The sequence below is a fragment of the Eleutherodactylus coqui genome, unplaced genomic scaffold, assembly GCF_035609145.1.
Source record: "Eleutherodactylus coqui strain aEleCoq1 unplaced genomic scaffold, aEleCoq1.hap1 HAP1_SCAFFOLD_190, whole genome shotgun sequence".
NCBI classification, from domain to species: Eukaryota; Metazoa; Chordata; class Amphibia; order Anura; family Eleutherodactylidae; genus Eleutherodactylus; species Eleutherodactylus coqui.
The window spans coordinates 54,008-72,500 of record NW_027102288.1 but is presented as its reverse complement, the minus strand read 5'-3'; positions in this window follow the sequence as shown (position 1 = coordinate 72,500).

Sequence of the window (18,493 nt, the reverse complement as noted above, 5' to 3'; positions counted from 1 at the left end):
GCAGGCGGAGCGGGTGCTCTTGCGCTCGGGGGCTCTGCTCGGCCCGGAGAGTTGGGTGCGGGGCGCCGTCGCCTCGCTGGAACCAGGGGCGTTGTGACGTTCGCGCGCGCCTAGCCGCCGCCAGGACAGGCCGGAAAGGTTGAGCTGCATACGGATCTAAGCCGTTGCCCAAACTAACTCTGGCTCGTGTGACCGACACAGCCGCGCACGCGCTTTCCTACGACACTCAACCGCCTGGCTCCCCTCGGCCTGGGAGGCACTCTCGGGGCGGGGGGCACCGCAGCCCCCCGAGGTGGCTTCGTACACCTCTTGAACGTTGGGGCCCGGCCGCTCGGAGAGCGGGGTCTACCCGGGCAGACAGCCTGTCGGCCCCGCGGCCTGGACAGGCGGAGCGGGGACTCTTGCGCTCGGGGGCTCTGCTCGGCCCAGAGAGCGGGGTGCGGGGCGCCGTCGCCTCGCTGGAACCAGGGGCGTCGTGACGTTCGCGCGCGCCTAGCCGCCGCCAGAACAGGCCGGAAAGGTTGAGCTGCATACGGATCTAAGCCGTTGCCCAAGCTAACTCTGGCCCGTGTGACCGACACAGCCGCGCACGCGCTTTCCTACGACACTCGACCGCCTGGCTCCCCTCGGCCTGGGAGGCACTCTCGGGGCGGGGGGCACCGCAGCCCCCCCAAAGGTGGCTTCGTACACCTCTTGAACGTTGGGGCCCGGCCGCTCGGAGAGCGGGGTCTACCCGGGCAGACAGCCTGTCGGCCCCGCGGCCTGGACAGGCGGAGTGGGGACAAGCCAAGGCTACCGGCGGGCCTCGGACGGCCAGGGGTGGAAGGGCTCCACCTCAAGGTGGCTTCGTACACCTCTTGAACGTTGGGGCCCGGCCGCTCGGAGAGCGGGGTCTACCCGGGCAGACAGCCTGCTGGCCCCGCGGCCTGGACAGGCGGAGCGGGGAACCTTGCGCTCGGGGGCTCTGCTCGGCCCAGAGAGTGGGGTGCGGGGCGCCGTCGCCTCGCTGGAACCAGGGGCGTCGTGCCATTCGCGCGCGCGCGCCTAGCCGCCGCCAGAACAGGCCGGAAAGGATGAGCTTCATACGGATCTAAGCCGTTGCCCAAACTACCTCTGGCCCCTGTGACCGACACAGCCGTGGCACGCGCTTTCCTACGACACTCGACCGCCGGGCTCCCTCGGCCTGGGAGGCACTCTCAGGGCGGGGGGCACCGCAGCCCCCCCCAAGGTGGCTTCGTACACCTCTTGAACGTGGCGCCCGGCCGCTCGGAGAGCGGGGTCTACCCGGGCGGACAGCCTGTTGGCCCCGCGGCCTGGACAGGCGGAGTGGGGACAAGCCAAGGCTACCGGCGGGCGGGATCGACCGGGTAGCCGCCGTGGGGAACACAACTTGGACGCCTCGCGCCGTCGCGGACCACCGTCCTCCGTCTCTCTCCCTCTCTCGGAAGGGAGGCCGCCCGAGGCGCACGGGCCTCGGACGGCCGGGGGTGGAAGGGCTCCACCCCGAGGTGGCTTCGTACACCTCTTGAACGTGGCCGCCCGGCCGCTCGGTGAGAGCGGGGTCTACCCGGGCAGACAGCCCGTCGGCCCCGTGGCCTGGACAGGCGGAGCGGGGGCAAGCCAAGGCTACCGGCGGGCGGGATCGACCGGGCAGCCGCCGTGGGGAACACAACACGGACGCCTCGCGCCGTCGCGGACCACCGTCCTCCGTCTCTCTCTCCCTCTCTCGGAAGGGAGGCCGCCCGAGACGCACGGGCCTCGGACGGCCGGGGGTGGAAGGGATCCACCCCCCGCGGGAAGGGGACGCGCGCCGGCGCCCGGACGCGGGAGCGTTGACCCGGGGGTCTTTACTCCGCCGAGGGGTAGCCCGGAGAAGGAGCGAGACCGGCCGGCGGGGGTGGAACACCCCCTCATGCCTCGCTCCTTCTGGGGATAAAGCGCGTCGTCCGCGGGCCGCCGTCCCCTATCCCCGCCGCCCTGGACCGCCCCCGCCTCGGCCGGAGCCCGAGGGGACAGGCGGGGGGTCCTTCGCTTTCGGGAAAACCGTCACCAAACGTGGGGCCCGTGCCCCGCTCTCGGCCGCCCTGAGGCGGGAGAGCTCGGATCGATCTCTCTCGGCGTCGGCCCCACCGACGCCGACGCACGACGCCCGGGAAAGGGCTGCACCCCCTGCGCCACGCTTCTCCCCCGGAGCACTCCCCCCGCAGGGGGCTCCGCGGGGTGTCCCGACACGCAGAGCCGCTCGCCTTCTTCCGCTGGGGACGGAAGGGACGCCCCCGCGCGTCCCTTCCCCATCCTCGAGAGACGTACGCGCCGAGGGTGAACCCGCTCGCCGGGGCGCCGGGGAGCAGGGCCCTTGTGGTCCTTCCCCGGACATGGGCGCGGCGAGGGTCCCCCGCCCGCGACGGCTCTCCCGTTGACCCACTCTCTCGCCTTGGGTGGTGTGATGGAGGCGGCTGCCTACGCCTCGGCCCGGCATCTCGGAGGGGGGTCGCCAGGGCAGCCAGCCAGCCAGCCTGTTGGCCCCGCGGCCTGCACAGGCGGAGTGGGGACACTTGCGCTCTATGACTCTGCTCCCAGGGAGGTGGCAGAGGGGCGGCCGCGGTGCTTTGACTTTGAGCGGTCCCCACTCCAGCACTCTGAGAAATAGTCACTTTGTCAAAGACCGCACACCGCTCGTTCCCTTATATGCAAAAAAGGTGTTCGTCCTGACGTTTTGCGAGCCCTTATTTTACCGTCGTCGGCGCTATCAGGGGAAACAGGCCCGCTCCTTCCGCCTTCATGGAACCGTAGCTCGGCCCCGAGGGCCCAGGATTACCCTCATACCGGTTCTCACGACATGCGTCGACACTCGGCTCAGCCCCGGCAGCCGCAGCTCCCGCCGGCCCGGCCAGCCGGGTCCGCACCCCTGGCCGGCGCCTGGAGCGTCTGGACTTTGTCGTTTTCTCTCCAAGACTCGTCTCTGCCAACTGCCGTGGACTTCGGCGGGGGCTGCCGCGGGCTGTGCCCGGCCTCTTGGGGGTCCCGCCTGCCCGCGCAGGCAGCTAGGACAGGGTTATCAGCGCTCTCAGGGGGGCCTCCGCAGACCCCCCACAGGTGGCTCCGTACACCTCTTGAACGTGGCGCCCGGCCGCTCGGAGAGCGGGGTCTTCCCAGGCAAGCCGCCTGTGGGCCCCGCGGCCTGGACAGGCGGAGCGGAGACAAGCCCAGGCTACCGGCAGGATCGACCGGCTGGCAGTCGTGGCGGAACAACGGGGACGCCTCGCGCCGCCGCGGGCCGCCGTCCTCCGTCTCTCTCCCACTCTCGGAGGCAGGCCGCCCGAGGCCAACGGGCCTCGGACGGCGTGGGGTGGAAGGGCTCCACCCCAGGGGAAGAAAACACGCCCGCGCTCGTTTGCACAGTCTGCCCCGGCCCGGCATCTCGGAGGGGGGGTCGCCCGGGCAGCCAGCCAGCCAGCCTGTTGGCCCCGTGGCCTGCACAGGCGGAGTGGGGACCCTCGCGCTCGATGACTCTGCTCCCAGGGAGGTGGCAGAGGGGCGGACGCGGTGCTTTGACTTTGAGCGGTGCTTTGACTTTGAGCGGTCCCCACTCCCTTCTCAGCACATTGAGAAATAGTCACTTTGTCAAAGACCGCACACCGCTCGTTCCCTTATATGCAAAAAAGGTGTTCGTCCTGACGTTTTGCGAGGCCTTATTTTACCGCCGTCGGCGCTATCAGGGGAAGCGGGCCCGCTCCTTCAGCCTTCCTGGAACCGTGCCTCGGCCCCGAGGGCCCAGGATTACCCTCATACCGGTTCTCACGACATGCATCGACACTCGGCTCAGCCCCGGCAGCCGCAGCTCCCGCCGGCCCGACCAGCCGGGTCCGCCACCCTGGCCGGCACGCCTGGAGCGTTTGGACTTTGTCATTTTCATGACTTGTCTCCTCAAACTTTGCTCGACCGCAAGGGGGGCTGCCGCGGTCCGTGCCCAGCCTCCAGGGGTTGCCCCCGGCCCCTGGAGCAGCCGGCACCCCCTCGCCCTCAACACTCTCTCCCCGTCGGGACTTTGAAACTTTTTTTCTGACCGTGCAAGCTTCGTCAAAAGGCAAGGGGGCAGGCTGCGGTCTGTGCCCGGCCTCCTGGGGTCCTGCCCGGGGACATCGGAGGCTCAGCCAGGGTGTTGAGCCACCGCTGGCAGGTGCACTCAGGGGGCCCTCCGCAGCCGCCCAGGCCCACCCCTGCAGCCAGCACACGGCTGCCAACAGCCCGCTCTCCATCACCCCCCAGCCCCTCTGCATACATCTGCTGGGGGTGCTTTTTTGACTTCCCCCATTTTGGCCTATGGGGAAAAGCCAGGGGGAAAACCTCCAGAGTCAGGCCGACCTTCTGGAACTCGAGCTCGGCCTGGAGCCGCCGGTTTGTCCCCTTCCCGGTTCTCAGGACCTGCATTGACACTCGGCTCAGCCCCGGCAGCCGCAGCCCCCGCCGGCCCAGCCAGCCGGGTCCGCCCCCCTGGCCGGCGCCTGGAGCGTTTGGACTTTGTCATTTTCATGGCTTGTCTCCTCAAACTTTGTCCGACTGCAAGGGGGGCTGCCGCAGTCCGTGCCCAGCCTCCAGGGGTTGTCCCCGGCCCCTGGAGCAGCCAGCACCCCCTCGCCGTCAACGCTCTCTCCCCGTTGGGACTTTGAAACTTTTCTGACCGTGCAAGCTTCGTCAAACGGCAATGGGGCAAGCGGCGGGCTCTGCCCGGCCTCCTGGGGTCCTGCCCGGGGACATCGGAGGCTCAGCCAGGGTGTTGAGCCACCGCTGGCAGGTGCACTCAGGGGGCCCTCCGCAGCCGCCCAGGCCCACCCCTGCAGCCAGCACACGGCTGCCAACAGCCCGCTCTCCGTCACCCCCCAGCCCCTCCTGCATACATCTGCTGGGGGTGCTTTTTTGGCTCCCCCCGTTTTGGCCTATGGGGAAAAGCCAGGGGGAAAACCTCCAGAGTCAGGCCGACCCCCCGGAACTCCAACCCGGCCTGGAGCCACCGGTTTGTCCCCTTCCCGGTTCTCAGGACATGCATTGACACTCGGCTCAGCCCCGGCAGCCGCAGCCCCCGCCGGCCCGGCCAGCCGGGTCCGCCACCCTGCCCGGCGCCTGGAGCGTTTGGACTTTGTCGTTTTTTCTCCAAGACTCGCCTCTGGCACATGCCATGGACCTCAGCGGGGGCTGCTCCCCGCCTCCTGGGTGTCCTGCCCGGGCACATCGGAGGCTCAGCCTGGGTCTTGGGCCCCTTCTGGTAGGTGCACTTTGGGGGCCCTCCGCAGCCGCCCAGGCCCACCTCCTGCAGCCACCACACAGCTGCCAACTGCCCGCTCTCCGTCACCCGCCAGCCCCTCTGCATACATCTGCTGGGGGTGCTTTTTTGACTTCCCCCCATTGTGGCCAATGGGAAAATGCCAAGGGGAAAACCTCCAGAGTCCTGCCGACCTCCTGGAACTCCAACCCGGCCTGGAGCCACCGGTTTGTCCCCTTCCCGGTTCTCAGGACCTGCATTGACACTCGGCTCAGCCCCGGCCGCCGCAGCTCCCGCCAGCCCGGCCAGCCGGGTCCGCACCCCAGGCCGGCGCCTGGAGCGTTTGGACTTTGTCATTTTCATGACTTGTCTCCTCAAACTTTGTTCGACTGCAAGGGGGGCTGCCGCAGTCCGTGCCCAGCCTCCAGGGGTTGCCCCCGGCCCCTGGAGCAGCCAGCACCTCCTCGCCGTCAACACTCTCCCCCCGTGGGGACTTTGAAACTTTTCTGACCGTGCAAGCTTCGTCAAACGGCAAGGGGGCAAGCGGCGGGCTCTGCCCGGCCTCCTGGGGTCCTGCCCGGGCACATCGGAGGCTCAGCGGGGGTTTTCAGCCACCACTGGTAGGTGCGCTTTGGGGGCCCTCCGCAGCCGCCCCGGGCCACCCCTGCAGCCAGCACACTGCTGCCAACAGCCCGCCGCTCTCCCACACCAGCCAGCCCCGTCTGCACACATCTGCCGGGGGTGCTTTTTTGAGAAACACTGTCACTTTGTCAAAGACCGCACACCGCTCGTTCCCTTATACCCCGACAAGGTGTTCGTGCTGACGTTTTGCGAGGCCTTATTTTACCGCCGTCGGCGCTATCAGGGGCAGCGGGCCCGCTCCTTCCGCCCTCCTGGAACCGTGCCTCGGCCCGGAGCGGCCAGGTTTACCCTCATACCGGTTCTCGTGACCTGCATTGACACTCGGCTCTTCCCCGGCCGCCGCAGCTCCCGCCGGTCCGACCAGCTGGGTCCGCCCCCCTGGACGGCACGCCTGGAGCGTTTGGACTTTGTCATTTTCATGACTTGTCTCCTCAAACTTTGTTCGACTGCAAGGGGGGCTGCCGCAGTCCGGGCCCAGCCTCCAGCGGTTGCCCCCGGCCGCTGGAGCTGCCAGCACCCCCTCGCCGTCAACACTCTCTCCCCGTTGGGACTTTGAAACTTTTCTGACCGTGCAAGCTTCGTCAAACGGCAAGGGGGCAAGCGGCGGGCTCTGCCCAGCCTCCTGGGGTCCTGCCCGGGGACATCGGAGGCTCAGCCAGGGTGTTGAGCCACTGCTGGCAGGTGCACTCAGGGGGACCCTCCGCAGCCGCCCATGCACACCTCTGCAGCCAGCACACCGCTGCCAACAGCCCGCTCCCCATCACCAGCCAGCCCCTCTGCATACATCTGCTGGGGGTGCTTTTTTGACTTCCCCCATTGTGGCCAATGGGAAAATGCCAAGGGGAAAACCTCCAGAGTCCTGCCGACCTCCTGGAACTCCAACCCGGCCTGGAGTCACAGGTTTGTCCCCTTCCCGGTTCTCAGGACCTGCACTGACACTCGGCTCAGCCCCGGCAGCTGCAGCCCCCGCCGGCCCGGCCTGCCGGGTCCGCACCCCTGGCCGGCGCATGGAGCAGTTTGGACTTTGTCATTTTCATGACTTGTCTCCTCAAACTTTGTTCTACTGCAAGGGGGGCTGCCGCAGTCCGTGCCCAGCCTCCAGGGTTTGCCCCCGGCCCCTGGAGCAGCCAGCACCCCCTCGCCGTCAACACTCTCCCCCCGTGGGGACTTTGAAACATTTCTGACCGTGCAAGCTTCATGGGACGGCAAGGGGGCAGGCTGCGGTCTGTGCCCGGCCTCCTGGGGTCCCGCCTGGGCACATCGGAGGCTCAGGCAGGGTCTTGAGCAACTGCTGTTGGGTGCTCTCAGGGGGCCCCTCCACACCCCCAGGCCGACCCCCAGGGGCTCCAGCCCGGCCCCAGGGGCAGCCAGCACCCCTTCTCCGTCAACACTCTCCCCCCGTTGGGACTTTGAAACTTTTCTGACCGTGCGAGCGTCAGCGGACGGCAAGGGGGCGACCTGCGGGCTCTGCCCGGACTCCCCGGGGCCCTGCCCGGCCCCGTGGGTGGGACAGGCAGGGTTTCTCACCTACTACCCGTAGGCACTCTCAGGGGGCCCTCCGCGCCCTCAGGCCGCCCTCCCCGGGCTTCCCCCGGGTCCGCGGAGCAGCCCGCCACCCCTCGCCGCACTGTCTCTCGCCCCCGTTGGGACTTTGAAACTTTTCCCCCCGTGCAAACCTCACCGGGGGGGCAGAGGGAGAGACCCGCGGGCCGTGCCCGGCCTCCCGGGACTCCCTCCGGGCAGCGCGGGCGGCTCGGACGGGGTTTTCAGCGAGTGCTGGGGGGGGTGTCTTCGGGGGCCCCCCGCCGGCCCCCCGGGGCACCTGCGCGGGGTGGCCCCTGCTGCCAGACACCCACTCCCTATCGACCATCCAGCCCCCCTACATACATCTGGCGGGGGTGCTTTTTTGAGTTCCCCCATTTTGGCAACTTGGCACCTCCTATGGGGAAACCGGCAAAATCATGCCGACCTCCTGGAACTCCGGCTCGGCCTGGAGCCGCCGGTTTGTCCCCTTCCCGGTTCTCAGGCATTTTCGGACTTTGTCATTTTTTCAGCACTCTGTCAATGCGGCCAGCGGGAGCTGCCGCGGTCTGTGCCCAGGCACCAGGCACTAAAAACGGACACAGTCGGAGGGTCAGGGGGTGTCTCGGCCAGATACTGAAAAACACTCAGGGGGTGCCCAGGCACCAGGCGCTCCAAACGGACACAGTCGGAGGGTCAGGGGGTGTCTCGGCCAGATACTGAAAAACACTCAGGGGCGCCCGGAGGCTGCACAGGGCCACCCCAGGCCGCTCCCCCGGGCACCCGGGCGGCCATATTGGCGGCTGAGACCCCCTCTTCAGCGAACGCCAGGGGGCGCTCAGGGGCGCACGGGGGCTGCTCAACTCGCCCCAGGCCGGCCTCCCTGAGGCGGGCACATTAGCGGCTGAGACCCCCTCTCCACCAATGACCGGGGGACGCTCAGGGACACCCGGGGGCTGCTCCACTCGCCCCAGGCCGGCCTCCCTGAGGCGGGCACATTAGCGGCTGAGACCCCCTCTCCACCAAAGACCGGGGGACGCTCAGGGACACACGGGGGCTGCTCCACTCGCCCCAGGCCGGCCTCCCTGAGGCGGGCACATTAGCGGCTGAGACCCCCTCTCCACCAAAGACCGGGGGGCACTCGGGGACACACGGGGGCTGCTCCACTCGCCCCAGGCCGGCCTCCCTGAGGCGGGCACATTAGCGGCTGAGACCCCCTCTCGACCAAAGACCGGGGGACGCTCAGGGACACACGGGGGCTGCTCCACTCGCCCCAGGCCGGCCTCCCTGAGGCGGGCACATTAGCGGCTGAGACCCCCTCTTGACCAAAGACCGGGGGACGCTCAGGGACACACGGGGGCTGCTCCACTCACCCCAGGCCGGCCTCTCTAGGTACCCAGGCGGGCACATTAGCGGCTGAGACCCCCTCTTGAGCGAGCAACGGGGGGAACTCCGGGACACACGGGGGCTGCTCCACTCGCCCCAGGCCGGCCTCCCTGAGGCGGGCACATTAGCGGCTGAGACCCCCTCTCCACCAAAGACCGGGGGGCGCTCAGGGACACACGGGGGCTGCTCCACTCGCCCCAGGCCGGCCTCCCTGAGGCGGGCACATTAGCGGCTGAGACCCCCTCTCCACCAGAGACCGGGGGGCACTCAGGGACACACGGGGGCTGCTCCACTCGCCCCAGGCCGGCCTCTCTAGGTACCCAGGCGGGCACATTAGCGGCTGAGACCCCCTCTCGACCAAAGACCGGGGGACGCTCAGGGACACACGGGGGCTGCTCCACTCGCCCCAGGCCGGCCTCTCTAGGTACCCAGGCGGGCACATTAGCGGCTGAGACCCCCTCTCGACCAAAGACCGGGGGACGCTCAGGGACACACGGGGGCTGCTCCACTCGCCCCAGGCCGGCCTCTCTAGGTACCCAGGCGGGCACATTAGCGGCTGAGACCCCCTCTCGACCAAAGACCGGGGGACGCTCAGGGACACACGGGGGCTGCTCCACTCGCCCCAGGCCGGCCTCTCTAGGTACCCAGGCGGGCACATTAGCGGCTGAGACCCCCTCTCGACCAAAGACCGGGGGACGCTCAGGGACACACGGGGGCTGCTCCACTCGCCCCAGGCCGGCCTCCCTGAGGCGGGCACATTAGCGGCTGAGACCCCCTCTCCACCAAAGACCGGGGGGCGCTCAGGGACACACGGGGGCTGCTCCACTCGCCCCAGGCCGGCCTCCCCAGGTACCCGGGCGGGCACATTAGCGGCTGAGACCCCCTCTCGACCAAAGACCGGGGGACGCTCAGGGACACACGGGGGCTGCTCCACTCGCCCCAGGCCGGCCTCCCTGAGGCGGGCACATTAGCGGCTGAGACCCCCTCTTGACCAAAGACCGGGGGACGCTCAGGGACACACGGGGGCTGCTCCACTCACCCCAGGCCGGCCTCTCTAGGTACCCAGGCGGGCACATTAGCGGCTGAGACCCCCTCTTGAGCGAGCAAACGGGGGGAACTCAGGGACACACGGGGGCTGCTCCACTCGCCCCAGGCCGGCCTCCCTGAGGCGGGCACATTAGCGGCTGAGACCCCCTCTCGACCAAAGACCGGGGGACGCTCAGGGACACACGGGGGCTGCTCCACTCGCCCCAGGCCGGCCTCTCTAGGTACCCAGGCGGGCACATTAGCGGCTGAGACCCCCTCTCGAGCAAAGACCGGGGGACGCTCAGGGACACACGGGGGCTGCTCCACTCGCCCCAGGCCGGCCTCCCTGGGTACCCAGGCGGGCACATTAGCGGCTGAGACCCCCTCTTCAGCAAATGCCAGGGGACACTTAGGGACACACGGGGGCTGCTCCACTCGCCCCAGGCCGGCCTCCCTGGGGCGGGCACATTAGCGGCTGAGACCCCCTCTCCACCAAAGACCGGGGGGCGCTCAGGGACACACGGGGGCTGCTCCACTCGCCCCAGGCCGGCCTCCCCAGGTACCCGGGCGGGCACATTAGCGGCTGAGACCCCCTCTCGACCAAAGACCGGGGGACGCTCAGGGACACACGGGGGCTGCTCCACTCGCCCCAGGCCGGCCTCCCTGAGGCGGGCACATTAGCGGCTGAGACCCCCTCTTGACCAAAGACCGGGGGACGCTCAGGGACACACGGGGGCTGCTCCACTCACCCCAGGCCGGCCTCTCTAGGTACCCAGGCGGGCACATTAGCGGCTGAGACCCCCTCTTGAGCGAGCAAACGGGGGGAACTCAGGGACACACGGGGGCTGCTCCACTCGCCCCAGGCCGGCCTCCCTGAGGCGGGCACATTAGCGGCTGAGACCCCCTCTCGACCAAAGACCGGGGGACGCTCAGGGACACACGGGGGCTGCTCCACTCGCCCCAGGCCGGCCTCTCTAGGTACCCAGGCGGGCACATTAGCGGCTGAGACCCCCTCTCGAGCAAAGACCGGGGGACGCTCAGGGACACACGGGGGCTGCTCCACTCGCCCCAGGCCGGCCTCCCTGGGTACCCAGGCGGGCACATTAGCGGCTGAGACCCCCTCTTCAGCAAACGCCAGGGGACACTTAGGGACACACGGGGGCTGCTCCACTCGCCCCAGGCCGGCCTCCCTGGGGCGGGCACATTAGCGGCTGAGACCCCCTCTCCACCAAAGACCGGGGGGCGCTCAGGGACACACGGGGGCTGCTCCACTCGCCCCAGGCCGGCCTCCCCAGGTACCCGGGCGGGCACATTAGCGGCTGAGACCCCCTCTCGACCAAAGACCGGGGGACGCTCAGGGACACACGGGGGCTGCTCCACTCGCCCCAGGCCGGCCTCCCTGAGGCGGGCACATTAGCGGCTGAGACCCCCTCTTGACCAAAGACCGGGGGACGCTCAGGGACACACGGGGGCTGCTCCACTCACCCCAGGCCGGCCTCTCTAGGTACCCAGGCGGGCACATTAGCGGCTGAGACCCCCTCTTGAGCGAGCAAACGGGGGGAACTCAGGGACACACGGGGGCTGCTCCACTCGCCCCAGGCCGGCCTCCCTGAGGCGGGCACATTAGCGGCTGAGACCCCCTCTCGACCAAAGACCGGGGGACGCTCAGGGACACACGGGGGCTGCTCCACTCGCCCCAGGCCGGCCTCTCTAGGTACCCAGGCGGGCACATTAGCGGCTGAGACCCCCTCTCGAGCAAAGACCGGGGGACGCTCAGGGACACACGGGGGCTGCTCCACTCGCCCCAGGCCGGCCTCCCTGGGTACCCAGGCGGGCACATTAGCGGCTGAGACCCCCTCTTCAGCAAACGCCAGGGGACACTTAGGGACACACGGGGGCTGCTCCACTCGCCCCAGGCCGGCCTCCCTGGGGCGGGCACATTAGCGGCTGAGACCCCCTCTCCACCAAAGACCGGGGGGCGCTCAGGGACACACGGGGGCTGCTCCACTCGCCCCAGGCCGGCCTCCCCAGGTACCCGGGCGGGCACATTAGCGGCTGAGACCCCCTCTCGACCAAAGACCGGGGGACGCTCAGGGACACACGGGGGCTGCTCCACTCGCCCCAGGCCGGCCTCCCTGAGGCGGGCACATTAGCGGCTGAGACCCCCTCTTGACCAAAGACCGGGGGACGCTCAGGGACACACGGGGGCTGCTCCACTCACCCCAGGCCGGCCTCTCTAGGTACCCAGGCGGGCACATTAGCGGCTGAGACCCCCTCTTGAGCGAGCAACGGGGGGAACTCAGGGACACACGGGGGCTGCTCCACTCGCCCCAGGCCGGCCTCCCTGAGGCGGGCACATTAGCGGCTGAGACCCCCTCTCCACCAAAGACCGGGGGACGCTCAGGGACACACGGGGGCTGCTCCACTCGCCCCAGGCCGGCCTCCCTGAGGCGGGCACATTAGCGGCTGAGACCCCCTCTTGACCAAAGACCGGGGGACGCTCAGGGACACACGGGGGCTGCTCCACTCACCCCAGGCCGGCCTCTCTAGGTACCCAGGCGGGCACATTAGCGGCTGAGACCCCCTCTTGAGCGAGCAACGGGGGGAACTCAGGGACACACGGGGGCTGCTCCACTCGCCCCAGGCCGGCCTCCCTGAGGCGGGCACATTAGCGGCTGAGACCCCCTCTCGACCAAAGACCGGGGGACGCTCAGGGACACACGGGGGCTGCTCCACTCGCCCCAGGCCGGCCTCCCTGAGGCGGGCACATTAGCGGCTGAGACCCCCTCTTGACCAAAGACCGGGGGACGCTCAGGGACACACGGGGGCTGCTCCACTCACCCCAGGCCGGCCTCTCTAGGTACCCAGGCGGGCACATTAGCGGCTGAGACCCCCTCTTGAGCGAGCAACGGGGGGAACTCAGGGACACACGGGGGCTGCTCCACTCGCCCCAGGCCGGCCTCCCTGAGGCGGGCACATTAGCGGCTGAGACCCCCTCTCCACCAAAGACCGGGGGACGCTCAGGGACACACGGGGGCTGCTCCACTCGCCCCAGGCCGGCCTCCCTGAGGCGGGCACATTAGCGGCTGAGACCCCCTCTTGACCAAAGACCGGGGGACGCTCAGGGACACACGGGGGCTGCTCCACTCACCCCAGGCCGGCCTCTCTAGGTACCCAGGCGGGCACATTAGCGGCTGAGACCCCCTCTTGAGCGAGCAACGGGGGGAACTCAGGGACACACGGGGGCTGCTCCACTCGCCCCAGGCCGGCCTCCCTGAGGCGGGCACATTAGCGGCTGAGACCCCCTCTCCACCAAAGACCGGGGGACGCTCAGGGACACACGGGGGCTGCTCCACTCGCCCCAGGCCGGCCTCCCTGAGGCGGGCACATTAGCGGCTGAGACCCCCTCTTGACCAAAGACCGGGGGACGCTCAGGGACACACGGGGGCTGCTCCACTCACCCCAGGCCGGCCTCTCTAGGTACCCAGGCGGGCACATTAGCGGCTGAGACCCCCTCTTGAGCGAGCAACGGGGGGAACTCAGGGACACACGGGGGCTGCTCCACTCGCCCCAGGCCGGCCTCCCTGAGGCGGGCACATTAGCGGCTGAGACCCCCTCTCCACCAAAGACCGGGGGACGCTCAGGGACACACGGGGGCTGCTCCACTCGCCCCAGGCCGGCCTCCCTGAGGCGGGCACATTAGCGGCTGAGACCCCCTCTTGACCAAAGACCGGGGGACGCTCAGGGACACACGGGGGCTGCTCCACTCACCCCAGGCCGGCCTCTCTAGGTACCCAGGCGGGCACATTAGCGGCTGAGACCCCCTCTTGAGCGAGCAACGGGGGGAACTCAGGGACACACGGGGGCAGCTCCACTCGCCCCAGGCCGGCCTCCCTGAGGCGGGCACATTAGCGGCTGAGACCCCCTCTCCACCAAAGACCGGGGGACGCTCAGGGACACACGGGGGCTGCTCCACTCGCCCCAGGCCGGCCTCCCTGAGGCGGGCACATTAGCGGCTGAGACCCCCTCTTGACCAAAGACCGGGGGACGCTCAGGGACACACGGGGGCTGCTCCACTCACCCCAGGCCGGCCTCTCTAGGTACCCAGGCGGGCACATTAGCGGCTGAGACCCCCTCTTGAGCGAGCAACGGGGGGAACTCAGGGACACACGGGGGCTGCTCCACTCGCCCCAGGCCGGCCTCCCTGAGGCGGGCACATTAGCGGCTGAGACCCCCTCTCGACCAAAGACCGGGGGACGCTCAGGGACACACGGGGGCTGCTCCACTCGCCCCAGGCCGGCCTCCCTGAGGCGGGCACATTAGCGGCTGAGGCCCCCTCTCCACCAGAGACCGGGGGACGCTCAGGGACACACGGGGGCTGCTCCACTCGCCCCAGGCCGGCCTCCCTGAGGCGGGCACATTAGCGGCTGAGACCCCCTCTCCACCAAAGACCGGGGGACGCTCAGGGACACACGGGGGCTGCTCCACTCGCCCCAGGCCGGACTCCCTGAGGCGGGCACATTAGCGGCTGAGACCCCCTCTCCACCAAAGACCGGGGGGCACTCGGGGACACACGGGGGCTGCTCCACTCGCCCCAGGCCGGCCTCCCTAGGTACCCAGGCGGGCACATTAGCGGCTGAGACCCCCTCTTCAGCAAACGCCAGGGGACGCTCAGGGACACACGGGGGCTGCTCCACTCGCCCCAGGCCGGCCTCCCTAGGTACCCAGGCGGGCACACTAGCGGCTGAGACCCCCTCTTCAGCAAACGCCAGGGGACACTCAGGGACACACGGGGGCTGCTCCACCCACCCCAGGCCGGCCTCCCTAGGTACCCGGGCGGGCACATTAGCGGCTGAGACCCCCTCTTCAGCAAACGCCAGGGGACGCTCAGGGACACACGGGGGCTGCTCCACTCGCCCCAGGCCGGCCTCCCTAGGTACCCGGGCGGGCACATTAGCGGCTGAGACCCCCTCTCGACCAAAGACCGGGGGACGCTCAGGGACACACGGGGGCCGCTCCACTCACCCCCAGGCCGACCTCCAGGGCCTCCCTCCCGGCCCCTGGAGCAGCCAGCGCCCCCTCGCCGTCAACACTCTCTCCCCCGTTGGGACTTTGAAACTTTTTCTGACCGTGCAAGCTTCATCGGACGGCAAAGGGGGCAAGCTGCGGTCCGTGCCCGGCCTGCTGGGGTCCTGCCCGGGGACATCGGAGGCTCAGCCAGGGTCTTGAGCTACTGCTGGTAGGTGCGCTTTGGGGGCCCTCCGCAGCCGCCCCGGGCCACCCCTGCAGCCAGCACACTGCTGCCAACAGCCCGCCGCTCTCCCACACCAGCCAGCCCCGTCTGCACACATCTGCCGGGGGTGCTTTTTTGAGAAACACTGTCACTTTGTCAAAGACCGCACACCGCTCGTTCCCTTATACCCCGACAAGGTGTTCGTGCTGACGTTTTGCGAGGCCTTATTTTACCGCCGTCGGCGCTATCAGGGGAAGCGGGCCCGCTCCTTCCGCCCTCCTGGAACCGTGCCTCGGCCCGGAGCGGCCAGGTTTACCCTCATACCGGTTCTCGTGACCTGCATTGACACTCGGCTCTTCCCCGGCCGCCGCAGCTCCCGCCGGTCCGACCAGCTGGGTCCGCCCCCCTGGACGGCACGCCTGGAGCGTTTGGACTTTGTCATTTTCATGACTTGTCTCCTCAAACTTTGTTCGACTGCAAGGGGGGCTGCCGCAGTCCGGGCCCAGCCTCCAGCGGTTGCCCCCGGCCGCTGGAGCTGCCAGCACCCCCTCGCCGTCAACACTCTCTCCCCGTTGGGACTTTGAAACTTTTCTGACCGTGCAAGCTTCGTCAAACGGCAAGGGGGCAAGCGGCGGGCTCTGCCCAGCCTCCTGGGGTCCTGCCCGGGGACATCGGAGGCTCAGCCAGGGTGTTGAGCCACTGCTGGCAGGTGCACTCAGGGGGACCCTCCGCAGCCGCCCATGCACACCTCTGCAGCCAGCACACCGCTGCCAACAGCCCGCTCCCCATCACCAGCCAGCCCCTCTGCATACATCTGCTGGGGGTGCTTTTTTGACTTCCCCCATTGTGGCCAATGGGAAAATGCCAAGGGGAAAACCTCCAGAGTCCTGCCGACCTCCTGGAACTCCAACCCGGCCTGGAGTCACAGGTTTGTCCCCTTCCCGGTTCTCAGGACCTGCACTGACACTCGGCTCAGCCCCGGCAGCTGCAGCCCCCGCCGGCCCGGCCTGCCGGGTCCGCACCCCTGGCCGGCGCATGGAGCAGTTTGGACTTTGTCATTTTCATGACTTGTCTCCTCAAACTTTGTTCTACTGCAAGGGGGGCTGCCGCAGTCCGTGCCCAGCCTCCAGGGTTTGCCCCCGGCCCCTGGAGCAGCCAGCACCCCCTCGCCGTCAACACTCTCCCCCCGTGGGGACTTTGAAACATTTCTGACCGTGCAAGCTTCATGGGACGGCAAGGGGGCAGGCTGCGGTCTGTGCCCGGCCTCCTGGGGTCCCGCCTGGGCACATCGGAGGCTCAGGCAGGGTCTTGAGCAACTGCTGTTGGGTGCTCTCAGGGGGCCCCTCCACACCCCCAGGCCGACCCCCAGGGGCTCCAGCCCGGCCCCAGGGGCAGCCAGCACCCCTTCTCCGTCAACACTCTCCCCCCGTTGGGACTTTGAAACTTTTCTGACCGTGCGAGCGTCAGCGGACGGCAAGGGGGCGACCTGCGGGCTCTGCCCGGACTCCCCGGGGCCCTGCCCGGCCCCGTGGGTGGGACAGGCAGGGTTTCTCACCTACTACCCGTAGGCACTCTCAGGGGGCCCTCCGCGCCCTCAGGCCGCCCTCCCCGGGCTTCCCCCGGGTCCGCGGAGCAGCCCGCCACCCCTCGCCGCACTGTCTCTCGCCCCCGTTGGGACTTTGAAACTTTTCCCCCCGTGCAAACCTCACCGGGGGGGCAGAGGGAGAGACCCGCGGGCCGTGCCCGGCCTCCCGGGACTCCCTCCGGGCAGCGCGGGCGGCTCGGACGGGGTTTTCAGCGAGTGCTGGGGGGGGTGTCTTCGGGGGCCCCCCGCCGGCCCCCCGGGGCACCTGCGCGGGGTGGCCCCTGCTGCCAGACACCCACTCCCTATCGACCATCCAGCCCCCCTACATACATCTGGCGGGGGTGCTTTTTTGAGTTCCCCCATTTTGGCAACTTGGCACCTCCTATGGGGAAACCGGCAAAATCATGCCGACCTCCTGGAACTCCGGCTCGGCCTGGAGCCGCCGGTTTGTCCCCTTCCCGGTTCTCAGGCATTTTCGGACTTTGTCATTTTTTCAGCACTCTGTCAATGCGGCCAGCGGGAGCTGCCGCGGTCTGTGCCCAGGCACCAGGCACTAAAAACGGACACAGTCGGAGGGTCAGGGGGTGTCTCGGCCAGATACTGAAAAACACTCAGGGGGTGCCCAGGCACCAGGCGCTCCAAACGGACACAGTCGGAGGGTCAGGGGGTGTCTCGGCCAGATACTGAAAAACACTCAGGGGCGCCCGGAGGCTGCACAGGGCCACCCCAGGCCGCTCCCCCGGGCACCCGGGCGGCCATATTGGCGGCTGAGACCCCCTCTTCAGCGAACGCCAGGGGGCGCTCAGGGGCGCACGGGGGCTGCTCAACTCGCCCCAGGCCGGCCTCCCTGAGGCGGGCACATTAGCGGCTGAGACCCCCTCTCCACCAATGACCGGGGGACGCTCAGGGACACCCGGGGGCTGCTCCACTCGCCCCAGGCCGGCCTCCCTGAGGCGGGCACATTAGCGGCTGAGACCCCCTCTCCACCAAAGACCGGGGGACGCTCAGGGACACACGGGGGCTGCTCCACTCGCCCCAGGCCGGCCTCCCTGAGGCGGGCACATTAGCGGCTGAGACCCCCTCTCCACCAAAGACCGGGGGGCACTCGGGGACACACGGGGGCTGCTCCACTCGCCCCAGGCCGGCCTCCCTGAGGCGGGCACATTAGCGGCTGAGACCCCCTCTCGACCAAAGACCGGGGGACGCTCAGGGACACACGGGGGCTGCTCCACTCGCCCCAGGCCGGCCTCCCTGAGGCGGGCACATTAGCGGCTGAGACCCCCTCTTGACCAAAGACCGGGGGACGCTCAGGGACACACGGGGGCTGCTCCACTCACCCCAGGCCGGCCTCTCTAGGTACCCAGGCGGGCACATTAGCGGCTGAGACCCCCTCTTGAGCGAGCAACGGGGGGAACTCCGGGACACACGGGGGCTGCTCCACTCGCCCCAGGCCGGCCTCCCTGAGGCGGGCACATTAGCGGCTGAGACCCCCTCTCCACCAAAGACCGGGGGGCGCTCAGGGACACACGGGGGCTGCTCCACTCGCCCCAGGCCGGCCTCCCTGAGGCGGGCACATTAGCGGCTGAGACCCCCTCTCCACCAGAGACCGGGGGGCACTCAGGGACACACGGGGGCTGCTCCACTCGCCCCAGGCCGGCCTCTCTAGGTACCCAGGCGGGCACATTAGCGGCTGAGACCCCCTCTCGACCAAAGACCGGGGGACGCTCAGGGACACACGGGGGCTGCTCCACTCGCCCCAGGCCGGCCTCTCTAGGTACCCAGGCGGGCACATTAGCGGCTGAGACCCCCTCTCGACCAAAGACCGGGGGACGCTCAGGGA